Genomic DNA, 15,781 nt, shown 5'->3' with positions numbered 1-15,781 from the left:
GCTTCCGCTGTTATCAGCTCGTGGCCAATCTGGTTTCTTCTACAGCACTGTCATCTACCACCTCCATTTCTTATATTTCGAAGCAAATCCTAGACGTCGGAAATCTTAGATATTAAAACTATAGCATTTCATGTGTAAAATCATATGTATTTCTAAAAAAATGTGATTCTGAAAATAATACCATTAGCAAGTATGAAACAGTGAAAATTCCTTAATAGCATGAAATATCCAGTGTTTAATCTATCCATGGAACTGAATAGCCCATGAAATATCCAGTTTAAACGTCCGTGTATGGTTCTTGTATGCATATCATGAAGATTTTTTTCTCTTTTGTTGTATTTTTACTATAGCTTGAATCCAGATTCAGGCCAGGCCCACTCATTACAAGTGGATGCCTTGGTTTCTAAGTCTCTTTTAGTCTAGGGGTTCTCTGTCTATATTAAATAGCATAACTTTTTGTTTTTTTTTATCATTATTAGTTGTTGAAAAAAAACAGATTGTTTATCCTGTAAAATTTCTCATAGTTTGGTTTTTACCACTTATGTCCCCATAGTAAAGTTTAGCATGGTCCTCTGTCCTCTGTATTTCCTGTAAATTGGCAGTTCATTCTAGAGGCTTAATTGACTCAGGTTCAAATGTTTTTTTGCAAGACTGCTTCACAGGTGGTGGCGTATCCTTTTGTCAAGAAGTACATGATGTCAGGTTGCCTCTCTCTCAGTGATGTTAGTAGCTGTTGATAGTCAGTGCCTAGCTCCATTAATTCACTGGTACATTAATTGCAAAATGGTGATATTCTATTTTAATTCTGTCTTCCTCTCCTCTTCTATCAGCTGGAAAACTTCTATAAAGAGAAACTTCCTTTCATCAACAATGGTCGAATTCATATAGAACAAGCAGAATGAATGCTTGATTCTTTCCCTTTACTTACTAGATTTTAAAATAATGGGTTGGTTCATTAACATGACCAAATGGTGATCAATTAGAGTTTTGTGTGTATGTGTGTGTGTGTGTGTGCACCATTATGAACTCATATATTTAAGCATAATTGATGTTTTAAAGTTTTAATGGGCTTTTTTGGGGTAGTTCCTTTTGTCCTTATCATTGGATGGATCTAGATAATATAACTTCCTCTTTCTTTCCACTGGCTTAGCAATGCACTTAGATATTCCGAGGCTTCCGGGAAGAAGGAATCCTACATGTAGCTTAAGGGTTATATCCCCTGCATGTGTGAAGGGAAGTCATAAATAGCTCTTCGGTGCTGGCTGGTTGAGGTGTATCCCTTGCAGCATAGAGCGGTCATTAAGAATCATTTAACAGTAGCTGGAGTTTGCAGGGCAGGGGAAAGTTATGTATTGATTAGGATGTAGGGGGACGTTTTAACTGAAACCCAAGGTAACGGTATCTTAAGATGATTTCTTTCTCATGGTGAGGGAAAGGAGAGAGGAGGGCATGCCCCTTCCCATAAGGGCATAACCCGGGAATCACATATATCCCTCCTTTGCAGCTCAGTATGATCACATGATAAGGGTCAGAACCTTATCATGTGATCATACTGAGCTGCAAAGGAGGCTGGGAAATGTAGTTTAGATATTTATATTACTTGACCAGGTGCAGAGTTAAAACCTGTTATTATGGAAGACACGGAGAATAGGTTTGAGTCTGTACAGGAAGATGATCATAATGGGAAAATAGCTCCCAAAAGATTGGCTGTTTTGTATTCTTTAATATTCTTAGGAGTTTATTCTGCAAGTATTTGTTGAACGCATCCCATGTGCCAAGTGTAATTTTTTAGATCCTGGGGGCATGGAGGTACGTGAAACAGATGGAGTCCCTGCCTTTATGGAGCTTACCTCCTATCTGCAGAACCAAGCAAACAGCTAAATAGATCTATATTATAATGTCAGCTGGTAATAGTACCATGAAAAAGATCTAAAAGGCCTTAAATGTCCACTTATTGCTGATTCTCCCCAAATCCAGGGAGCTCTTTTCCTCAGGGTCAGTCCAGGAACCCCAAACATTTTCTCGTTACCTTTTTGTCTAAAGCAGGGTCTCTCAAACTCAGCACCGGTGACGTTTGGGTCCAGATCATTCTCTGTCATGGGGACCGTCCAGTGCATGGCAGCATGTTAACAGCACCCCTGGCCTCCACCTGCCAGATGCCAGGAGCACATAGCCTCCCCACCCCCCCGCATTGTGACAACCAAAAATGTCTCCAAATGTCTCCTGGGGTGGGGGAGAATTGCCACCAGTTAAGAGGCACAAGTTCAAGGATTTAGTGCCTGATTCTGGTGAAAACAACAGCTTTATAATGTTGAGTGTTGACCAAACTATATGTTATTTTTGGAACGGGGCAGGGTGTCTGCTGTAGGAAAAAAGCCTGTTATTTGTAGACTGGAGAATTCTTAGAACTCTCTGGGTGTGTGAAGCCACCAGGAACTAGTTTCTTGCCATGCACAGTGTATTCCCTGGAGAGGGCCTAGGACAGTGGCTTCAGGGTCAAAAGATGCTGATGAGTAGTTGTCAAAGGAAGCTTGACTTGGGGCCCTGCTTTGCCTGTGGCCTTCGGTGAAGCAAGTATGGAAAGCAATTTATAGACTATCACATGCCCCACAAATCATGGGGAGGGTTGGCGGTGTGGACGCAGCCTCTTTTAGCATGGCCTTGGTGGGCTGGCTGCCTCAGGAACCCACCAGGCAGCACCCTTTCTGGACAATTTAACTTCCTGGTTCGCTTCTGGTTACCTGGTGCCTGTTCATGCATTCCTTCTTAGAACAGAAATTCACCGAGCACCTACTGTGTGCTGGGCTTCATGCCAGGTTCTGGGACAGCAGTGAATTCAGGGAAGGAGGCTTCTCCCCAGCAAAGCTTTCTAGGTGGGGAAGGTTGTTAATTATAAGTCAACCAAGAAAGAATAAGAATTTCAGATGAGACTAAGCCCTCTGGATAAAATAAAGAAGGTGATGGTAGGGGAGGGAGTAATTTCAAAGGAGGCACGGGGACAGCCCCCCCTGAGGAGGTGACCTGCATCTGAGAGCTGACGGAGGAGGTGGGAGAGGGGATTCCAGGCAGTGGGAAACAGCATGTGCAAAGGCCCGGAGCTAGGAAGAAGCCTGTGTGGAGGACAGAAAGAGATCTGGTGTTGCTGATAGTATGACCAGGTGACGAGCGAGAGGGAGGTTTCGAGGGCAGGCAGACTGCGCAGGGCCTCACGGGCCACGGCCGGGGGTCTGGATTCGATTCTGGGAGAGAATGGAAGCTGCTGGCAGGTGGAAGGTTGCCATTTGGGGGGTATGTTTGCCAGGCCGGCAAGTACAGGAAATAATTAAAACATAATGACAGTCTCTCATCCTTAATGAGCACCTTAGGAAGGCTGAGACTAATTAGCATCTCCGCATCACAGGCCGAGGAGAGAGAGAGTGATTTGACTCAGATCGCAAAGCTGGAGGCCCACAGGCTGAGCTGTCGGAGGCACGTGTGTGAGCCAGTGATCTAGATTCAGTTCGTAAACAGAACAGACAACGCTTCTTTAATATGTCCTCGCCAGCTCCAGGCTGAGGCCCTCTGCTCAGGCACCACAATAAGCCTCATCGTCAGGGACCCTGGCCCGGGCCATCGGGACACCCTGCGGAGTGTGGGGTGCAGGATGCTGATTGTAGTCTCGTTCATACGAGCAGATGCCCAGAAATGACCTCAGTGTCTATTAATAAGATACAGCCACACAAGGCAGTACTGAGCAGCTGGGGGCGGGAGTAGAAGGGGATCTTTTCCTTTGGATTTTCTTCTTTGCCACATGCGTGTATTACTTAAAAGAACAACAACAACAAAAAATTTGGAGGACACATTTCAGGTCCTAGAAATGACCCTAGAGGCTAGTGTAAAAAAATGGGAATTTAGAAATTAGAAAATTCTTAGTTCCTCTTAGGGGTGTGTGTCCCACCATTTAGATGTGTAATCCTGCTTCTCAGCGTTGAGTGGACGACGATATGCGGCTCTGTTGCGATTTTCTTGCCTCTGAATCTTTGCCCCACCGTAACCTACACCTGGGATGCCACCCCGTCTCTCTCGTGCCTTTTGAAATCTGCCCAGCGTTTCCATGCTCTGCTAAACTCTTCTTTCTCTTCTTCTGAGTCCTGGGGACATGGTCCTCACAGTTGCGATTTCTCACATACTCCTTTTAGGTGTTCCTACAGATTTTTTTCCTCCACTGCTCAAGTCCTCGTCTCTGGGTGGCAAGGATTAATGTCTCTGACCTGTGCCCCTGCGCCGACCTTGCACACAGTAGGTCCTTGACGACACTTGCTAACGTCCCTCTTTGCTCAAAGCTTGGTTCAGCTCCCTGCACATAAGATGCTCACCAAATCTTCGTGGGGTTGAATGAATATCCAGGAATGAAATGGAGATTATACACTGCCTGAGTTTTAAATGACTTAAAGTAATACTTATTTTTAAATAATAGTAATAGCAGCTAATACTTGGGTGGTACTTATTGCATACCAGGGACTCTTCTAAGACTTTACCATATTAACTCATTTAATCCTCACAACAGCCCTGTGAGGCAAGTACTATTATTATTCCTATCCCACAGACGAGGAAACTATAACTCAGAGAGGTTGAGTAACTGTGCTAAGGTCACACAGCCAGAGAGTACATTTGTAGATATTCTTTATCGGTGTTTTTTAAGAAGGAGGCCGCACGTTTCTTTGGGAGTTCAGGAGTGTGAATGATAATTTAAAAAAAAAAAATCTGTGGCACTGATAACAAGGTCCGACAGAACATAACAGCTTGAGGAGACAGCGCTGGTCCTGGAATTCAGGCCTCGGCAGGACAGCTGTGGAACCTGGGACCGCGGGCTTTTCAAAAGGCCTGATAAATGTTCAGGAGACTTGGTGTGGGTGTAGGGGCAGGGGACGAGGGGCATAGGGTGTTGGGGTGGAGGAAGAGGGATAAACTTCTAAATCCAGGAAGACAAATACAAAAATGGAGTGATAAGTGTTTAATGAAAGGCCAGTCACCTTCCACCTTTATAGCGGTGTTTAAGTTACACTTACTGTGAGCAGTGGGGGATTTTAGTTGTTTAGCATGATCTGGCCTGGAGATTCCAGAAGAGAAGGTGCTGGGTGCCCTCAGTGTCCCGCTGGGACTCTGCGGGGTCTCAGTGAGGGATGTTCATCCCCACCTGAATGGGGCGGGGGCTCCAGCTGGTCCCCGGGTTCCCCTCAACGCCACGCCCTCCAGGCCTCGACTGTCCCGTGGACTGGACAGACGCGGAGGTCGAAGACCAGGCTGCAGCTGGCCCTCCAAAATGTGCTGGATGCTGGGTGCACTAGAAAATCAACGTCTCACCTCCAGCCAGCAGCACTGCCCAGGCCCTGGCCATCCTGAGGTTGTTGTGACAGCAAAACCAAGTGCCATGGAAACGATTGTGCAACCCCAGGAGCAGGAGGCAGGGCAGCCACCCTCAGCCCGGTGTCTCGCTGCGTTCCCCTCCCATGCCCTCGTTATGCTGTTGTGCTTGGCGTGGGCTCGCTTTGGACTCAGAGGCGCTGCTTTTGCTGGGAGACCTGCAGGCTCGCTCCCCCTTTCCATGCCAAGAGGCCGGCACAGCTGGCACACGTGCCCCCTATTCCGGCTGCTACCTTCCAGCTCCCTGTGCCTCCTGAAGATAGTGTCCTCGGGAGCGCAGCTGGTGGAGAGCGGGAGGCGGCAGGGGACACCTGGGAACGGGCATCGGGCTGGCCCAGGCTTCCTCTGTCAGCCGCGCGGTGTTTGCATCCCCGGCCCTGCCAGGGTTCTCCCGGCCCGGCCAGTGGGGCCTCCCTTCTGCTGTGGTTCCAGGCGTTTCTGGGAGCGGAAAACAGAAACCAGCCCTGTGTTTTCCAGGCTGCCAGGCTTCTGAGAAATTCACGCCTCAGCCTAGGAACTGAAACTTCCTTCTGCCCACCCCCAGCGCCTTTCAGAGAAAGGGTTACCTGCTGCCTCCGGGCTGGCTTCCAATTCTGTTCTGATTAGCGAGAAAGGTCTGGGGACGAGCTTTTGACGCCTCTGCAGTCGCCACCCCTTCGGGCTCTGGCCCCTCCTCCAGCCCAATGCCCCTAGCTGTTTGAGGCCAGCACTCGGGTACAGGTGCTCACCCTAGATGGCCTCTTAGCGCATGGCTGTGGCCAGGCCTACCTTGGATGGAGTTTCCTAGAGTCAGACTCTAGATCACGGCCGTGGGGTACCTGCCACTCTGAGTTCTTAGCCTTTCAAGGTCCCCTCTGATGTTCATGGAGGGGCAGGAAGGAAAGCCAACTGTGTAAAGTAATTCCAGCCGAAACAGGAACGGCCGATAAGATTGGAACCCCTCCTGTGGGGGCTTCAAATTTCCAAGAGGGGCTGTCCCTACCAGTGGGTCTCCTAGGGAAAAATGGGGTGCGATGTTTTCACGGGCACGTTGGCGCCTCTAGTTTCTGTTTTGGTAAGCTTGGCCCAAATTTCCTGCACGTTAGCCATTGCCACCCAGCATGCTTGCTGAGTGCCTACTTTGTGCCAGGCAGAAAACAAGTCAAGGAGCGTCGATTTGGTAACTTGGATTGTGGTCTGTAATATGGATGGCTGTGTGTGGTTTTGTGTCTGTGTGTGTGCGTGTGTGTGCAGAGAAACGGCCCAGGGCCAGGAGCTCGTGTGGGCAGGAGAAATAAATTGGCGCAGTCAGGTCCTCCTTGAACTTCAGTGGTTAACGCTGATCATTTTAGGCCTGAACAAAAAGCTCCTGCCTTTCCCACGAAACACCAGGAGAGCGGGGTAAAGCGGCTTTGCGTTTGCACCCCGGAATCGCCGCCTGCATTGAGATCCTGGCCAGGCTGTGCAACTCTGAACAAGCCCCTTCAGCTCCCTGAGCCTTGGTTTACTAAACTGCAAAATGGCAACAAAAATAATAACACCTCCTCGCGGGCCTTGTGAACGTGGAATGGCTGATGCACGTAGATTTTTTAGGACAGAGGAAGGACGCACCAGCCACCAGCATCGTTTATTGACACCTGTGACCAGACAGGCACATTGACAGAGGCTGGTTGTTTCCAGGTTTTCCCCCTTTGCTATAACATATGGTGCTTTCTAGAATGTTCTGTCTCCTGGTGCGTGCACACAGAGGAGTTTCTGTAGGGTTGTACCTACGGAATGAATTGCTTGGTCACCGGGCGTGCACACCGGCCACTTCAGCAGACGATACCGAGTTGTCTCCTGAAGCGGTTGTTGGCGTTTATACTCAGCAGCACAGAAGTGACCGTGTGGCTCTCTGCCCCACCCCCAACGTTTCATACTGTGAGATTTTTAAATTTTTTTTTGCGTTGCTCGTGTATGAAATAGTATCTTTAGATGAACAGAAACATTTAATGCAATTAAATTTATTTTCAGAAAGGTTTGAGCTTTTCGAGTGTAGTTTGGGACGGTGCTATCTACAATGTGTCATCAGGCTGGCAGTCTCGGTGTCACTTGGGAGCTTGTTAGATGTGCAAATTCTCCGGCCTCACCCTGAGACCTGCCACAGCAGAAACTCAGAAATCCTGGGTGGGGAGGGGACAGGCAGCAATTTGCACTTTTACAAGCCTTCCAGCAGGCGACTCTGACGTGCTCAGGTCTGGAGTACTGGTTTTGGAAAGTCTTCTACACTGATGTCATAAAGAGCTTCTTCTATATTGTCTTCCAGATGCGGTTCAGTCTTACCTTTCACACTTAAGTTTGCGGTCCCCCTGGAATGGATTTTTGTGTGTATGTGTGTCCAGTCTGAGGTTAGGTTCTAATTTCATTGTTTTCCGTATGGATAACTAGTGGTCCCAGGCCACCTGTCGAGAAGTCCATGTCTTCCCCACAGGCCTATAATCCACCTCAATAGAAGCTCGGGCCTCTTCCTGGTCTCTCGGCTCCGTCCCACAGATGAGTTTGTCTGTCCCCAGAAATAGTTCTCAGTTACAGCGGCTTTGTAGATAGTCTTGATTTCTGGTAGGTTTGGTCACCAGCTTGTTCCCCAGAAGTGTCGTGGATGTTCTCGGCTTTATGCTTGTCTACGGACACGTTAGAGTCAGGTCTCAGGCTCTACAGAATGATGTCACATCTTTACTTCAACCTTAGATAGTTGAATTTTCAACTATCAAGGAAAAATGGATGATGTACAGTACTGAGTTTCTGTGTGTGTTTTTTTCCCCCTAAAATCTGCTCAAGTCCACTTTTCATAACAGATAAAAAAAAAAAATAGAGCCACCTCGCACAGGGGCTTGCTGTCGCTCCTGGCCACCTACCCCGCCTCACGGGCTGGGATGCCACCTGATGAGCTCACGGTGGCCCCATGACCCTTCTCCCCCTCGAAGCTTGGCTACCTGCTCAGGGTTGGGATGATGGTGACTTTAGTTGGAAAGACTGACCCTCACGTCTCTAAGCGTTTCCAGTTTAAAAGCTGCCTCCTGCTAAGTAACGTCTTTTCATTGGCAATTTCTAGCCGCATCCCAGCTGACGTATGAAATGGGCCCAGGACAGAGCTGTTCACAAACGGAGATGTGATCTCTCCCCCGTTAAGTCGGACCGAGTGGAAAACCAAGGTTTAGGGTTCCAGATCCCACTTCCTGCCTCAACCCCATTTGTGGAATGGCTTAACAGTCCCGTTGTGCGCTATGCTTCATGCTAGGTGCTCTAGGGGGACACTTCTGAGCCAAGAATCCACTAGTCAGAGGGGGCCCCATGCGGGTGACAGTATGACCAGACGCTCAGAGGTCCTTGCTTCTCCCTTAAGACAGCAAAGCGTGACTTCTCGCCTTCTCTTGGGATCAGCTCTGTAGAGACAAGCATCACTTCTCTCCACGTCTTGCCATGACGAAGTCAACGCTCGGTTGCCAGTAATCAGAAGCCACAGTGGGTTCATTCATTTGTTCCCTCTTTCACTTATCCATTCATCCAACAGATTTATTGTTCACAGTTGAGGACACTGCAGTGAACACAAAGGCTCTGCCTTCACTGAGCTCGTAGTCTACACCGAAATGATGGAACCAGGTAGAGCTAAAGGCAATGGGAGAAGGCCAAGCAGGGCGGGGGGTAATGGAGCATGGCGGGTGGCGGGGAGGCCCGCTGTCCTAGTAAGGGGCACATTCTAGAGGAGGTGACGTTTGAGCAGAGATCTCACCGAGAGCGCCTTGCAAATATCTAGGGAAGACACATCCTGGGTAGAAAGAACAGCAAGTGCAAAGGCCCTGGGTGAGCGTGTGCTTGGCGTGCTTAGCGAGTAGGAAGGAGGGCTGCAGGGGAGCAGAGGACAGACAGGAGGGAGAAGTATGTAACCTTCGACCTTAAAGGACTGGCCTTTCCTGAGGCCAGGTGAGATCCCGGGTCCCAGCAATGTGTCGGGCTGGCGGGTGGAAATCCATCAAAATGGAATTCTGAGTAGGAGGCCCGTGGGTGTCCCTGGCACCCAGGCTCCTGCTGTGGATAGCTGTGCTCCAGCAGCCCGTCACCCCTCACCCTCTGGGATGACCTGATTTCCCTATGAGACAGGCCCCGGCTATGGAGGTTAAAACGGTTGTACTTCTATGGAGAGAGGGTGCCCTGCAGGTGGTCCCCAGAGCCCAGTGCCAGAATCAGGCTGACACCACAGCGAGGCTTGGGTTCCCTGGGTCTAGAAACACAGGTTGCTAGTGGTTTTGAGGGACGTGAGCTTAAACTTTCCTCCTCTTCTGAAAAGTGTAAGTGAGCTGAGAGGCCTCCGGTCGTACCTGGGAAGCTGCCATCTCTTTCTGAACCCCAGGCCTTGGCGCTAGTCCAAGTCCTGTGATGCACTGGCACCATCTCACCTGTTAGGTATGTGCCCCAGGCTTGGCATCGTGGTCTCAAGACGGCCAAGCCTCTCTTTGCTTCTTAAATCTCATCCCCAGGTTAATTAGAGCAAACAACACGTATCTTAGCTCACCTCCCTTTTTTCTCACATACTCTATGGGTGATTTCTGCTGTGAAACCCTGAAAAAAGCTAGGGTCTCCCAAGGACCAGTCTTTGTTTACAGTTGCATTCGAAGAAGCAGGTTCTGGCTTCCAGACAGTAATCGTAGAATAATTCCCATCTGTAAGCAGCTTGAACCAGGCTCTGTAGGTTTGAACCAGGCTCTGCTACTGAGTAGCTGCCTAACCTGGGTATGTGACTTAACCTCTCTGAGCCTCAGTTTCGACATCTGTAAAATGGGGGACAGTCAATACCCACTTCATGGGAATACTGTGAGGATTAAATAAATATACGCCAAGTGCTTTATAGAAAGTGCTATATAAATTAATCGAATGATGATAATTCTATCAGGAGGTTTCATCTACAACTAAAAAAACAGCTGACAATAAGAGGCTTAGCCAAAAGCAGTTCATTGTTTCGAACATCACGGGAGGTTGGAGTGGGCGGGGGGAGTTTCCGGGTAGGTGCGGCTAGCTGTTCCATGATGCCTCCCGGACCCAGGACCCTCCCCCAAGCCCGCCTTCCGTGAGTGACAGCAGCATCTTCCCCACCGCCACCGGCGACCTCGGTGGGCAGTGACAGGCTTCACCTCCTCCTGCTCCGGCGTCTGAGCAGGCAGGCGGGCTCTCCCGCACCTTCCCCCCAGGCCTTCGTCCCTGCTGACTTCCTCCGATGTCTCTTTAGTCAGAACTGCACCCTGTGTGCACCCCAGCTGCAGAGGTCTGGGAAGCAAGTTGTGGGCACCTGTGGCCTTTTGGATTCTCTGGGAAGGACAGGCCGACGGCCTTTGGGGACGCTGCCACAGTGGCTGGCACGGGAGCCCTGATGCCTGGACACAAGGCCCGTGTCTCTTCTCCCTGTTCTCCCACATCCCACAACTGTCCCCTAGGCCCCTCTCCCCCACCCCGTGCCACCTCCTCCTGTCTCTTCCTTTGTCCCACCCACATCTCTTTGTCCCTCTTTCCCTACCCCTCCCTGCTGTGGTCCTATTTACTGTCCCTTCTCCTATCTGTGTACCCTAAAGTCCCCAGGAAGCAGACTGGTGAAGAGGCTCATGCGGGGAGGGGGGGGCGGTGTGCTCACATGGGTGACGCGGGCTCCCTGGCATTGCTGAGGGTCCACGTCCCCTCTGGTTCAGCTACTGCCAGCAGCCAAGGGTTTCAGACCAACTCCTAGAGACCGTCGAAAGCCAGACCTGATGGCGAAGTCTGGTTAAATCCGATCAGTTAGGGGTCTGTGGTTCCTCGTTCTCTGGACCATCCCTCCGTGGATTTTTTACTGAGCACCTACTATGTGCCGGGCTCCATTCTGGGTGCTGGGGATGTGGCAGTGAATGAGAAGTGAGGTCCCCGCCCTCACGGGCTATTACAACCTAGTGAGGGGCTGACGTTACCATGCCATGGACTTCAGGATACAGGGTCCTTGCAGCCTGAGCCATGCCACCCCTGCCCCCAAACTGGGGTCCATTGCCATGGTAACCATGTGCGACCAAATGGCTGTGTCCATCGGGGATCTGTCTAATGCTAGGCTTCTGTGAGCACCGGCACGTGCTAACGGGACTGTCGGTGTGTCATGAAGGAGACGAGGCATGTGACAGCATGGAGCCTACACAGGTGCCCACTAAATATCGCTTCATCAGCCTGGGCACACCTGTGCTCTGGGAACTGCGGCAATGAGCATGTCCCCCACCCCGCCCCCTTCAAGGCCTTGAGGAGCGGCTCTCGGCTCCCTGCCTGCGGGCACTGCTCTCCTGGCCCCTTGATGGGGTCACGTGGCGTGTGGATTTGGAGTCGGGAATCATGGAGGCTGACAAGGAGGTGGGCTTGGGGGAGGGTGCCGGGATGAAGGCCCCAGGAAGCTGAGTTCGGGGACGTGCCCCGTCTCGCGTTGCTTGTCCAGAGCAGGATGGACGTGTGTCCCTGGAGACTAGCTGGTGCCCTCCTCTTGCCACCTGGGAGCTTGGCGCCTCTTTGGCTGCAAGCTCCTCTGCCTTCACCATCTGCCAGCAGCATGCCCTCCTCCCAGCTAGCACCTCAGCTTCTTACTCGAAACCAGAGCCTCAGAACTGCCATGTTTACTCATCCTGAGAGCTGGGGACAGTTTGGGACGCGGCATGGGGCATTTTTCTCGTAAATTCCGAAGCCTTGCTGGTAAGGTGTCTGGGTGGCTGGGTGCTGTGCGGGCCTGCTGCCTGGGCTGGCTTCCGGAGGCCTCTGGTTTGCAGAATGTTGGTGACTCAGAGGGCTGCTGTGCATGTCGCTGGCCCAGGGCAGCCAGTGCACCGTGCAGGGTGGCCAAGGAGGGGGGCCCTCTTGGCAGGATGTGAAAACGCATCTCTGAGAGCATGGCTGACTTCAGATCCACCCACTCTCAGAATGCAGACATGGCTTCCAGGGTGAAAGTGCTTTGGTGACAGGTGGTGGCCTGGCCGTCCAGTCAGTTCCGTTAACTGTACGTTCTCTGTGGGGTGGGCTAATACGCATCAACCACGAGAACAGGAGCGGCTGCGAACACGATTCTCATTAGCTCGGCACGTGCCGGCTGTAGCCACTGCACATCTGAGATGCTCATTATTATACCCGTTTTACAGAGGGTGAGCTTGCATCCCCTCAACACACGTGGGGTGCTTACTGTGTGCCAGACTCTGTTTGCAGCACCAGCCACATGCTGACTCACCGCTTCCCTCTGAAATGGTCAGGAACAATTATTAGCCACTTTTTACAGGGGAGGTGAAGAGAAGGTTGGGGCTCGCCTCAAGTCCATGGCAGGACGTGGCTGACTGGGATTTGAACCCCAGCAGTCCGGCTGCCAACAGTGTGTTTCTCTGTGACTCTGCCCTGAGGGGCGTGCCCCTCACCACCGAGCTCAGCCCCTGCACCGAGCCATCTGTGGCCCCATCCTCAGAGACGTACAACCTTAGACACGGAAAGGCTGCATTTGTGAGGCCAGGGGAGGGTGGAGATTGGAGAAGGGGCTGTTGGCTGGAGAGACTCAGGTGGCACTGACTCTGGGTGCGGACGCAGAAGCAGGATTTGAATGCACAGCAAAGAGGGGAGGGGGGTGCCTTCCCGGCACAGAGCCCGACCGCCCCAAGGTGTGGCGGTGGGAACTGGGGCCGCGGCGGCAGCGCCCGCACTTTGTTCAAACCCTCCTGCGGACCAGCAGTACGACCTTGGGCAAATCACTTCACCTGGGCTGTAACCTTGCAACGGTGGTCGCTTCGCTGGCAGACGCCTACCACGTGGACGGAAATGGAGATACTTTGGTAGAACAGTGCTTACGGGACTGTCTTAGTTCAGGATGCCGTAACAGAATGCCACAGACTGGGTGGCTTAAACGACAGAAATTTATTTTCTCAACAGTTCTGGAGGTGGGAAGTCTGGGTTTGGGGTGCCCGCATGGTCAGGTTCTGGCGAGGGCCCTCCTCAGATGGACACCTTCTCTCTGTGCCCCCACGTGGCAGAGAGACAGACAGAGAGCTCTTTGAAGCCTCCTCTTCTGAGGGCACTAATCCCACCATGAGGGCCCCACCCCCATGGCTGGATATAGCCCTAATCACCTCCCCACGGCTCCAACAGCAATTTGGGGGACACGATTCAGTCTATAGCAGGGACTGTATGGGTGGAAGGTTTGGTCAAGGGGATGCGTCAGGAGTTATGGCTCTGTCTGCATGTCCTGGGAAAGTTAATGTATTTTAGGGACACCTGGTGTAATGCCACATACACACGCAGTCCTTCTCCGTCACTCCGGGCAGGCTTTGAGTGGAGAGCGATGATGCTGGAGCTGGACCTGTGAATCTTTGGACCAGGTGGAATTCCTTTCCAGACAGCATGTGGCTTCTCTCGCCTGTGAGCTTAGGAGGGGTGGGCTGGCTGGCCCAGGCGGTCCCTGGTTTATCTTGCTTTTACTCACGCCGCAGGCCCTTGGCTGGACCGGGAAGGTGGAGGCTGTTTGGCCCTGCACCTGCCCTCTCCCTCCCCCAGGATGGTGGGCAGCTAGGTGGGCTTGTCCAAGGCTGAGCCCCATGCTGAGGGCTTGCCAGGTGCACATGTGGACAGGCCCACGTGCCCAGGCAGCTGCAGGTCAACCAGTTCTCACACCTGAGGGCCTCAAGAGGGAGACAGACGTGGCTGGAGTCTCTGGGGGCGCAGGGGAAATTTCAAGACATAAGACAGATGAGAAGGGAGTGTGGAGGGGTCAGGATGCCTCCTTACAGGACAGGCTTCTGATGGGCTTAGGAGACGTGTGCACGTGTGTGGTTGTCTGTTGGGGAAGGTTGTGCTTTGAGCTGGTCACGACATGTGGGGAGGGCACAGAATGATCTGGGAGGTGAATTTACGGGATGGTGAGGCAGAGGCTAGGCCGGCAGATTCGATAAATATCTAGTGAACTCCTTCTAAGCAGCAGGGGGCCATGCTGATTTTCGAAGGAAAGGTCTCGTGGGGCACACCAGGGGGTTGGACCTCCTGCGAGAGGCCACAAGGACGTTTTGTGCTATTCTGTGACATGAGGAAAGTGGCTATGGATGGAAGTGTTTCTTGCTCCTCCAGACTTCCACCTGCTGACCTACCTGGAGGGTCCGACCCGCCTACCCCAGCCTCAGTTCCATCTTTCATGCGTGAGCAAGAATAAGTAAACTCAGATACCTTAACATAAATGTTTGGTGACTCGCTCCACCCCAAAGCAGAAGGATGGCTTCTCGAACAGTTAGGTATTTATTTTATCATCTCATTTGTGGTCACAGGCTGCTCTGTGGGTTTGGATCACTGTTTCTTTCCAGAGTCTCCATTGGATGTAGCAACAATTATTTTTCTTTTGTTTCTCTTTTGTTTAAAAAAAAAAAAAAAACAACAATTTATTTTGCAATGCTTTGTGGCTGAGGCCGCTCAGCAGAGTTTTGGGGTCAAGGTCATGACTCAACGGCAGAAGGACAAGGAAGCAAGCCGTGGTTTGTTTAGAACGCTTTCCGGCCTGTGGTCGCTACCTGCGAGCTGGGTGGCTGCGTGAGGGGAGAGGCGCGGGCTGGCTGCGTGCCGTCACGAGAAACTCTGCTGAACTGCAGAAAAGGACTGGGCAGAGGGGTGAGCGTGCCTCCGGTCTGAGTTGACACAGTCGCTGAGTCCTTCCTCGCTGGGGCAGCTTGGCTTGGAGGAAGTCCAGGCTGTTTCTCCCTCGGTTGTAAGCTGACGTGTAATTGTGGACAAAGCGGAGGATGGATAAGGTGGCAGCATGTTCTGTGCCCGCTGGGAGGGACGTCGGTATCTGCGCTGTAGGACCATCGAACCGAATGCGCCTTAGACCAGTCTGTCTAGTTGCCAGCAGCTCATGACACAGGTGCACACAGGTCTCTCCACCAAATTCCATCTCACTGAAACATGCGCGTCTGTGCTCTCAGAAGCCTGGAAGCCAGCGGTATATTTTGTCAAGGTGACAGATTCTTGGGTCTGTGTTTTTGCCTGTCAAGGCTGTATTTCTCTGTATTTTATTTGTCGACACCTTATGCTTTCATGTTAACTATCAGTGTTGGTTAATCGGTGAACCATTTCCAATCCATAAGTGAAATGATCGTCTCATCCACAAGACCAGTGGGAGGATTCACTGATTTGTGCCTAGGGTTGTAAAAATGCAACATCACTGTATAAGTCTTCAGCTATAGCGTCAAAGACCACCAGATGGGGCAGTGATTCTAGGACCAGAGGCCTCCCTCCCTACCATATACTACTAGGTGACACCAACAAAGGCCAACCTGTCTTTGGGAGGGTTTATTGGTGTCACCTAGCATATGGTGACTCTAAACACGGGAGTGCTGAGGCCCGATCTTGG

General features: G+C 51.4%; 1 protein-coding gene across 10 annotated transcripts in view; it reads left to right on the top strand.

The window, feature by feature from the left end:
- Positions 1–15,781, top strand: part of NFATC2 (nuclear factor of activated T cells 2) — a 143,513-nt gene that overhangs the window by 117,172 nt on the left and 10,560 nt on the right. The gene's annotated exons all lie outside the window — the stretch shown is intronic.

The sequence above is a fragment of the Pteropus medius genome, unplaced genomic scaffold, assembly GCF_902729225.1.
Source record: "Pteropus medius unplaced genomic scaffold, Ma_sr-lr_union100, whole genome shotgun sequence".
Classification (NCBI taxonomy): domain Eukaryota; kingdom Metazoa; phylum Chordata; class Mammalia; order Chiroptera; family Pteropodidae; genus Pteropus; species Pteropus medius.
Note: the sequence above shows the minus strand (reverse complement) of the source record. Positions and strands in the feature narration are given on the sequence as shown.